Raw genomic sequence first — 10,965 nt, 5'->3', positions numbered from 1 at the left:
CCAGCTCTTCGTTGTGGATGGAGGATATGATGTTTGCAGATTTATTTCAGAAAAGCAGTGGGTTTTCTCTGCAGATTGAAAACTGCAGTACAGTGAGAAGTGATCCCATATTGTCTTTAAGTCACTGGAGACTGGCAGGGAATAGATGTTCTCTGTAGCATGATACAGGAGCAGTCTGGTAAAACATTTGGATATGTCAGTTACTTTTTATAAAGCAGGATGAGAGAGAGAGTGTGTGTATACTTTTAAACGATGCAGGCACATGTAGATTGTAGCTAATTAAATAGTGGAAACTGCGTAGCTGTGAACAGCATTAGAGAACATGTTATAAGTGGGACTACTCACATTAAACTCTGTGCTGGAGTTACTTGATGCCTCTGTCTGTAGGCTCCTTTTTGACTTTCTTACCATTTATTTATTTGGGCTGGAAATTTCCACTCTAAGTGCCTGTTACAGGTTGCTGCTTTGATTTTTTTTGCATTCCTGTGGACAGCAGAATTGTGTCTCTTTTCCAGTGCACAGCCTAGGCTAGGCTCTGAGTGAAACAGAGCTCCAGCAGGAATGAACATATAATGAAAGACCATACTCTAATGCCTTTGTAGGAAGGAGTTATATTAAGCTTGCATAGTCAGCCGTCCCTCTGGCTTTTTGTGACTTTTTAGGCGCTTAATCTCATAAATATCCTTTTAGAGTGGCTATGAGACTCAGGAATGAGGTGAACTGTGGATAAGAATGTAAACATGAGCAAAAGCCTGAGCTCAGGTATGTGCTTACCACTGCATTGAAGCCCGTGCAACAGCATAAGCATATTTAGAGAGAAACCCCATCGTGTGTAAGTGTTCCCAGTCAGGAGGCATTAAACAGTAAAAACAACAGTGTGCTCTTTATTCCCCAGAACAGTCTGTTTCTAAACAGTATCATGTTCATACTGGTTTTATGAGAAAACAGATAAATAGATAGCTGTGTTTATACTTGTTTATAACCGATTATGTATCTATCATCTATTGTTGAGTGGCCTACTGTGGTGTCACTGGAGCCACAGGGTTCAGATCTGCGAAGCAGGGCAGGTTAGAGGGAGCAGGGACATCCAGGGCTCTTGAGCAGTGGTGTCACAGCACTGCCACCCTGCCGGGCTCCCAAAGAGGCCCTGTTAGCAGCTCCCATCACAAAGCACATGCCCTCTCCCAACTGTCACGCCTCTCTTTCGTTTTGTGACTCGCAGCTGAACATGATGGTGCAAACTAAATTAGCCTGATTTAATTTGCACTCAACTCGGTGGGGGATGTTATAAACACTGATTTACTGTGTGCAGGAGCAGCACCGGAAGAACCGAAAAGGTTGATTGAGAGAGCATAGGTCTTGCTTTTTCAATGCGCTCCGAGAAAAATGGTCCCTGGTACCCACAGGGATGGCCAGGGGGGTCTGCATGAGTGCAGAGTGTTCACAGCAGGACTCTGTTGGACATGACGGGATGAAAATCTGTTGGTCTCAATTGGGTTTGCACAATGTGTGTAATCAGCTGAGCAAGAATCATTTAAGGCTAGGAGTATGCTGGACATAGCTCTGCCACAGGCCGTGTGCAAAACTGTGGTGCGGGACACGCAGTTTCAAATTGCGGTTCATTTTAATGTTGTATACATTGTTTTTTATATCAGATTTTGTACTTATTTACTTCACACCTCTTTAATGCAGAGCAATGTAATTGCAGGGAGATTATTTTGCTATTGATTACTTGATCCAGGAAAGAAACAGAATTCATCCATGCTGTGAATCACTAAGCATTTGCAGCAATAAACTTTATTGAGCCACGTGACTTGCTGTTACAGAATTGTAAAGAATGCTTTACTGGAATGATTATACCAAACCATGTACAATTCAAACTGAATTATCTGGCTCACAATAAAATGTTTTTGGCAAGGGCACCTACTCGGACACTGTGAGGCTTTTATATTGCTAACAGAATAACATTTTCTGGGCAATTCTGAAGATATATTACTCCCCATTTCCAATGTGCATTGTGGAAAAAATGGTCTAAAAGGCTGCTGAAGGATGCATTCGTTTGTAACCACAGCATTTATAGAGATGCTGAGCTTTGCAGTGGGTGGTATTGCTCTAGCAGAAATGGAAGTAAAGTGGGGGTGCAGCTTAAGACTAGTATTGCTAATAAAGGTCCTTTTTGGAAAAGACAGGTGCAAACAACAGCAATAGCAAATAATGGCTGGAGCGCGAAGAGGAGATGGATGATGAGGTATATTGTAACAATAAGACTGAGATGAAATTGAAAGGAACTAATCAACCCTTTGCAAACCAAATATTCAGCTAGAGCTTATTGCTGCAAGATACACACAAACACACAACTGGAAGTGTTTCAGGTTTCCTGGATATAGTTGATGCACACATTTAGTGTGCAGTTGGGGTACAGCAGGTACCTGTTGGCCTCGCTGCATGCGTTCTGTGTAGTCAGGGCTTCTGTCCAGGTGGCAACAGGACAGGCTCTACTCTCAAGCCTAACAGGATTCAAAAAGGGGTTAAGACTTACAGCAATGACAAGGATGGCTGGAGCGGTCATGGCCTCGGTGAAGAGCTGTGGCAGACACCTGACATCTGGCTTCAGGCAAAAGGCAAATAGCTGCCCTCTGGGGACAGATTACCCCAAAGCAAATCACCCCAAGATGGTGGGGCTCTTGCCCTTGGACAGCTAGGGATGACCACCTTTGGAGAGATACCAAGCTGGGCCAGGTCTGAGTATTTCTGCCTATCTATTTATTTATTTCTGGGCAATCAATTAAAATTTGAAGTTTTACATGTTGTCGAGATGCTGCAGTGTAGTTCTCTGAGGGCGCATCTCTTTTTCACCAATTTTACAGTGGGGCCAACAGGACTCCTGCCTTACCTAAAACCATGTTACGGTTGTTTGTTTGGAGGTATTATATTCATGTAAGTGGCTACTGCACAAACCACCATCGTGGCTGGCCAAGCTGTGCCAGAGGACTTTGACCATACAACAAGATGCTCTGTGTAGAGTGAATAATGTTGCTTTGTTTTTAATTATTAAGCAGTACATGTAATCCTAACTCCATAACCCACAAAAGGGACCTCTAAAGGGCAAGTTGTCATTGTACTGGAGCCATAAAAGTGAGGACTTTGGAGCTTTTGGAAGGAAAAGCCTGTTTCCCAGGGCAGGCAGTGCCCAAAGGCTGGCAGCTGAGCAGAGTAGGTGCAAGGGCAGTGATGGGAATGAAGAGACAATGTGGGAACATGGAGTCAAAGCCACTGCCAAATCCAAGTGGCCACCAGTCCTTGCTCACCCCCTCTCTAATCCTGCAACCCCACCAGGAGACTCAAATAAAATAATGGGATTTCAAAATTTGCCAACCTTAAGTCTTTATTTCCTTTGTGAGCTTTTCAGGCCAATGTTTCAAGCCTTCTGCCCAAACACAGAGGGCTGGGAGACTTTTCTGCCAACGTTAGTCTTGCTGGACTTTAGCTGAATGCAACCCTGTGCCTCAATGTGGAAGAGGGGTGAAAAGCTGGAGTTTCCCACAGGTGTGACATTTACATCCAGATTCAGAAAAGTTAAGGGCAAAAATCCCCTTTGTTATTATTTACAGTGCCACAGTGCTGAGGGGGGGAAGATCAGGTCCCCAGGGTGCTAGGTGCTGTGTGACCCAGAGAGCAGGACTTGCTGTCTACTTAGAAAAAGAAGTACTTCTGCAGTGCCCACGGGGAGCTATCCGTCTGTGCTCAGCCTGGTGCTCTGCAGTCAATGCTTGATCTGAACCTCAACCTCCTGAACCTCAGCCCACCAGCTCCTCTTCCCTTTGCGTACCAGAGCGTTGCTGCTGTGTAAGCCCTGTACGGCTGTGAGCCAAGGTTTTTTCCACAAGCAACACTTCTTTCTCACGGGCACCCAGGAGCTCGAGTTATGATCCTGTCCCAAGGTCTGGGTCTTGGCAAGAAGTCAGTGATTGCTGGGCAGTTCTTCTGCACACACGCCCCTGCACATACCCATGCACCCCATGTCACCGTCCTCAAAAATAGTTGCAATACTGTGCTGAAAGAGAAGGGAAAAAGATGATCTTTATTTTTTTTTCTCCTGCTCAGGGAGCAGCTCCTTACAGAATGAAATGCTAACGAGTGCCTTTGCCTTTCCTTCCTGCTGTGTCTTACACTGGATTAGACCTGAAAAGCAGTATCACCAAGCTTGAAGTTCAATTTATCAGTGCAGTCAGGATTGATTTGTTACACTACCTGTTCTGGGGAAATTAATGTCTCCATCGCGCTCCCTTCCAATGCAGCAGACCTTTGTTTTGCTCAGATCAGCTATGTAATGTAGGAAGCTGACTTTCCACAGATAAAGGAAAAAACCCACAAAATCCTGACTAATTCTACCCAGCCTGGCAGTGCCAAGACTGACGCCACTTGCAAAGCACCTGCCTGGTGTTATGGTGGCTGTGGATACCAGGCAGAAGAAGTGCTCTCTGCCTGGGCTTATCTTCTACTTTTTTGTTGTTGTTGTTGTTGAAGTGGTGGAAAGTGTCATAGAAAATGATTCTTGGGTGAATTACACGTCCCCTTTATTTCTAATAACATTATAGCTGGACGGTCAGGTTGGTCCTTGGAGTCCAAATTCATAGTAAAAGTCAGGTTGAAAACAAAGTTGGGTTTTATAGAAATTGTCAGCTCTTTTGTGAGACAATGGAAATGGGCTTTGCTACTGCTGTTGAGGGGAACAAGTTTTTCTAGGATAATTTGCACCCATAATCTGGCACAGGGGATCTCTGTTAAGAAAGCATGCAATTAAAATTCCAGTTTTCACCTGAAGCCCATTTTGATGGAATATTTAGTGAACCATGTATGCATGTGGAAATTACACTTTCAGATTCAAAAGACCCAGAATGTGGATTGCTATGAAGAGTCATATTTTAAAAAGACCCATCTTTTTTCTAAGAAGTCATGCACCCATCTCATGTGAAGGGAGGGGTTAAGAGCCAAGCGCCCTGCGGAAACATGTGGAGATCCTCACGCTCCTGCAAACATGGCTACGAGAATGATGTCTATAGCTGGTGCTCATTAAGTGAGACAAAATGAAAGAGGTAGGTGCTCTAAAGTAGCTTTTTTTCCTCAGGTAATAGCAGGCTTTCTTTCTCATAAATATGCTGCAGCTAGACATAAACCACTTATTGCTTGAAAGCAGCTCTGCGCTGCTGAAGAACTGGAGCTCATGAGTAAGAAATTGGGTCTTAAGCAATCCTGACCTGGGTGCTTTCAGCCTGGCTGCTGGCAGCGGTAATGTTGCTTTTTGCTTGGGCTGAGGCTGCAGAAGACTCCTGCCTCTGCAGCTGAACACCGAGTTTCCAGAGGATGCAAGGAGCAGGGTTATGTCTGAGATAGCCTTGTTACAACTGTCTCTCTCTTCCTGCTGCCCCTTTCAAAACCAAAGTGCTAGCTAGGAATACCGCTCAAGAAATTGTGGCCATGCCTGCTCTGCAAGTCTCTAGATCCAGCCCCCTATTAGCGTGTTTCCCCTAAAAACTGAGCAGGCAATGCAGAGCTTTGGAGCACACAGCGAGTGCACCACTTCCAGAGAAAGGGTCATGGAAATGGCCACGGGCCATTTTGGATGCAGGGAATATCTTGAAGGGCCACACATCTTTGGGTATGAGATTTCATGTTGCCCCTTCTCGGTAACTTGGGTGTTTATTGTCATTTATTTTGTTTCTTTTTAAAAGGAAAAAGAAAATAAACTCAACATCACACACCCTTCCTACCTGTTCCTTAATCTTACACACAGCTCAGAAAACTCTAGTCTTAAAAAACTCTCTCCCACTCTTAGGGCATGGGTGCACATGTGTCAACAGATTAAAACTGAAGGGCTGAGGTGTTCCCCCCGCTCCCCTGAACAACATTAGCTCCAGTTGTTCATTAGCTCCAGCTCTCCGGGCTGATGTCTGAAGTCATGCAGGAACTGGCTCATGTCAAACCATGTGTCCCAGCACTGGGGTCTGACCGCATCCATGAGAGTGGTGGGACGGATCACTGGAGGTCTTATTTTAACGTGGAGCCATGCTTGTCAGAGTCCTTTTCTGAAACCCAGGTGATGCCTCTGCTGGGCCCATCCATTGTGGCCAACTTCTACCAACTTCTACCTTTCAGTGATACTGGAGAAATATTAGCCTGACCTTAACATGCTCGTCCTCGGGGACTATGAAGAACTGTGACTCCTGGCCTCCCAACACTCATTGGGCAAATATGGACAAAGGAAATAACCCTGAGCATCTCCAAAGTAGTTTGATCTGAAGGGATCACGATTTTTGAACAGCTGAGATGAGCGTTACTGAGAATTCAAATTCCACTTCAGCCTGCTCTTCTATTTGTGCAGAGCAGAGCACAGAAGCAAGGCTTGGGCACTTCACAGCCATTGCCTGGATCAATATTTTCCAATGTGCACAAGTTTCCAAGAGTTTAAATTGCTGAGTTTTGCAGAACTTTAATTATATCAAATGCAAAAAGGAAGGGATACTCTATCAAACTAGCACATAGCTAAGCAGATAAAGAATTTAGGGGATGAATTAACAGAAAATAATTCATATGCTGCAAGAATAAATTGCTGAGTCCAGTAGAAGGAATCCCTATTTCTTCTTCACCTTTTTTTTTTTTTTTTGCATGATGCACAAATACTTGGAAATAAAAAATCTCAGGAGAAATTTGGTGGGAGGCCATGTGGAGGTGCCACTCCTCAACACTACTCTTTGAATTATATAGAATGTTGCAATAAATTTGAAAAACATCAAAGAACTTCTGTCAACTCCAACCACCTGAAACAGCTGAAGCAAGCTGAGAAGTCCCCATTGTCTTGCTGAATTAAGGTGCCAAAACCTGAGCTGCAAACACAGCTGTCACTGGAGAGCTTACCGTGACAGTAAATCAAGCCCTTCCCGCTTGATTGTGAGGCAGACATTCATCCTTTCTCAACTTACTTGAAGCAACTAGAGGCAACAGATCCTCAGGTGGCCCACACTGTTGCATACTCATGAAAGTTAGGATCCTCTGAGAGTGTTTCTCCTCAATGATTGGCGTATAAGAAGAGCTGCCTCTAGTTCGCAGGTTCTTGAGGGCAAAGCCTAGTGAGAAGGTCTCCTGATTGTTGGTAAAGCTGCTTTTCTAAAAGGCTGAGCTGAGTGCTTGGGCCCTTCCCAGCTTGGATCCAGGAGCTGAGCTGGCTGTTTTGTAAGGGTGAGTGGCCGGGTGAAGGTCCTGCAGCATCAGCTAAGGCTGCCTTTCTGCTTTTCGTGTTAAGTCAGTGTTTCTCCCTTGCTGAATAACCCTGGGCTTGGGGTTGCTGGGGTGAAGGATGAATGTCCTGATGTTAATAGGAGGTGGTTTCAACGGGATCAACCCCTTCTGCATTGCTGAGGTAGCAGATTGAAAGTACCCCAATGATGAGCATGCCATGGGGCAGCGCAGAGGGTGGGAGGGAGGTAGGCACACAGTGTCTCCAACAGTAGCCCAGCTCTTAGGGGCTGCAAGGCTATGCTAGCCTGCCCTGAGATACTATTGCCTCCCCCAAAACTGAGGGTACTCCTGGCTGCTTCTGGACTGTGCAGAGCCCCTTCTTGCATCCAGCGTGTGGAGGAAGAAAACTAAAGGATCCATCCTCCTAAGTCAGGCTTTTCGCTCAGCTCTTCAAACCTAGAAACCACTCCTCTTTCTCCTGCCACTAGTCTCAGCTTGCTGAAACAAAGATTAAAAGCCTGAACTCCTGCAAAGGTACTTTAATGGCAGTCAAAACAGGCTCCCTAGAGAAGATTAACTATCCCCTGGACCGAAGGGAGTTTGAGCTTTAGCAAAATGGACTGATGAGAAAAACATAGCTAGTCCTGCAAAGATGAATTTGATAAAAGTGGGCAGAGCACAGTGAAGGCATGAGATGCTGGTTAAGTGTTAGCTTTTACATATAGCTGAGTTCTAGGTCTTTAGACAAGGCTTAATCTTTTCTATAAACAAATAACACGTTCATTTACATGAATAATCCACATTTCTTATGCAAATCATTTCCCTGCTGCTGTTTCTACTGCGAATAATATTCAGTATAATTACCACATTTATTTAGTGAATCTATTTACACAGGGTAGCTCTCTGCCCGTGAATGCTCTTCACCAGAGAAGCCCAAAGAGCAACTGGGGAGCCCATGCTGCCAGTCATGTGTGCCCTCCGCTTTCTATTTTTGTTCTGATAAAGCATTTTGGGACCGTTTGAGATGTCTCGGCAAGAGCAGAAGGATGTCAGCATCCTGCCTCTGTCCCGGGGAGAGCACCTGCTGCTAATGGAAGGCAGCTCTCCCCTGCTTGCTAGCCTGCTGTTTGAGCTCAAGCTAACTATAATGAGGCAAGGCACTTTGAATAATAACTTTCCTTTGGGTATAAGGCTATCTTAATTTTTTGTGTGTTTAGGTTGGTAATTGCCATGGAGTTTGAAAATCTTCCAGGTTTTACCACTCTTAATTATGTTCTCATGCATATGCATCGTCGTCTTGTGCGCTCATTACTGCGAGGAGATCAGAACCTGAAACATTGGAGTGGTTTCTTCCAATTATCTCCTGTACGCAGAATTTCCTGTGAAATGCCCCTCCTGTGTGGGATAGCCCAAGCTGTTTGGATCACGTCTTGCTGTCCAGAGCACGTTCTGTTCTGTGTGGTCAAACTGAGATGTGTCTCTCCCCTCACGTGTCTCGCCTGGGTTGATCCTACCTGGGATGTCCCCTTGCTTGTACCACCAGCTGTTGAAATGCTTGTTCAGGGGAAGTTACTATGGTGTCCTAACGGAAAATACTTCAACTTTCTAGGACCTCGATTGCCTCTTTACCTGCTCTGTTTGCATCTATTGATCGTTCTGGTTCAACAAGAGCCTCCGGGACTAACAAATTCTAACAGGTTTGAATACATTAATGAGGTGCTATGCAGGGAAGGAAAAATAATGCTGTTGGGCTTCTAACTTGCTCTTGCTTAATAACAGCAAAACAAATGTGTGCAATTAAACTTTACTTTGTTTTCTAAACAGCAGCCTTGAAATTTTGTCCTACTAGTGGGGAAATCAAGCTGCTGCTTTGTTTTCTAACCAACAGCAATGATTTGGTGATGGGAAATGAGGTGTTAATCCACCTGAGCATGTTCAGGGTTGAATACTGTTTCCTTGTAGGTAGGCAGGATTTGTAGCACCATATGTGTTTTCCTGTAAGAGATCACAGTGGATCCCATGAAAAGATTGATGTGGAGCAAGCATAGACCTTGAGGTTATGCCTGCTTTTTGCACAGAGTAACTGCTTGATATGGGGTTAGTTGTTAGTCCCTTGGAGCTTTTGTGTTGAGGTAAGGAGATTGCCTGATCAAATATAAATCATTCTGTCTTTAATTTTAAATTATTTGATTGTATATAGAAGAAATGTCTATTCCTAGGCACTTCACCTAAATAATGGAATTGAAATCTTAAGAAGTTAGGTGGTGTGTGTATCTTAAGAAGTTAGGTGGTGTGTATCTCACTCTCTTCGGTTTTTTGGATCCCTCAGGAGAGGGGAGGGATGAATAGTCAAGAATTTTTTCCATGAAAAATTTTCTAGGAGGAAGATGAGCATAAAACTTTTCATCCAGCTGTGAAAGCACTCCTTCCCACAAAACGCCTGGTACAATATTATATATTGCCAGCTGTGTTAATAGATGCCTAAATCCCAGTTGGCATCGGGCCACACTTACATATCGCAGAAGCAGAGATTTGGCTCCGACATCTGCTTAACACCTGCACACAAAAGGACAGAGGCATTAAAGGTGCTTTAAGGACAAAGCTTTATTTTGGCTAATGCGTTCTCTCACCCGTCACCTGAGTTGTTCTTTATTCTGTTGAGTGTCACCTGTCCAAACTGCAATTATGGGCTTGAACGTGTCTAAAGGACATAGTCCTGCAGCTGGCTAAAAGGACTGATCTGGCATATCCAAAGTAACAAAAGAGTTTGGTCTGAATTCTGGCAGGGTTCTCCACTTTCTTAGAGGTGGATGGGGGTGTGTGTGCACATGCGTGCATGCACACAGGAGCACATCTCGTTGCGAGGCAGCTGAGCAGCTCTGCTTCCCCTGTAGAGTTACAGCAGCACTGGGGTCCCCTGGGAGCATGGGTGCCCGTCAGAGCTGTGCTGAGGACTGCAGAGTGCCCAGGACCTCAGAGGCTCAGGTGCTGCTGGTAAAGATTCATCTGCCCTGTGCTATGTTTGTTGATTGATCATTTGCTGCAACTTGGCCCATAAAGCTATCTGCCGCCTTTGTCTCAAATGCTCTTTTGTGGCCATTTGCAGTGGCTGCCACTGGTTGCTGATGCGGTGACCTGGAGCTAGTCAGCTCTCCCTGGCCAAAATACTGAAAAACCAGGCTGTGGGATCTGTAGCCATCACTTATCCATGGGCTCTCCCCAGAAAATGCCTGTGGTGTGGAGCATCAGGAGAGACTGTCAACTACTGGAGACAGACAGGATTCAGAAGACTTGGCTCTCCTGTGGCAATAAGCTACACAAAAGCAGGGCTGGTCAAAAGCAGCCTGTGAACAGTACTGAAGGTGGTCACAGCAGAAGAGCACTGCCCAAGGGTTCTGTTCTTGTGCTCCCTAACATGTCCCCCAGCCACATGCTGAAGTCAACGTGTCTCCCTTCAAATCTCCCAGAGCCATTGCTCTGGCCCTTGTTCCCACAGTGGCTCATACTGGCACCATCAGGTACCTGGAAATGCTGGGAGCTATAAAAAGGCTGCATCTAATCCAGAAAAAACTGTGCTCCAGCAAATGGAGACAAAGACTGGGGAGAACATGAATTACTGTTGCTAAAGATGAAAGATATAGTATGTTGTGGTATGCAAGAATTCCCCCCACCCTCCTCCAGCCTTACTATGGAGAAGTCTTTGCATTTGTCCCAATGGTGAGGGAGCTC

Source organism: Pelecanus crispus, chromosome 3, assembly GCF_030463565.1.
Source record: "Pelecanus crispus isolate bPelCri1 chromosome 3, bPelCri1.pri, whole genome shotgun sequence".
Classification (NCBI taxonomy): Eukaryota; Metazoa; Chordata; class Aves; order Pelecaniformes; family Pelecanidae; genus Pelecanus; species Pelecanus crispus.
Note: the sequence above shows the minus strand (reverse complement) of the source record.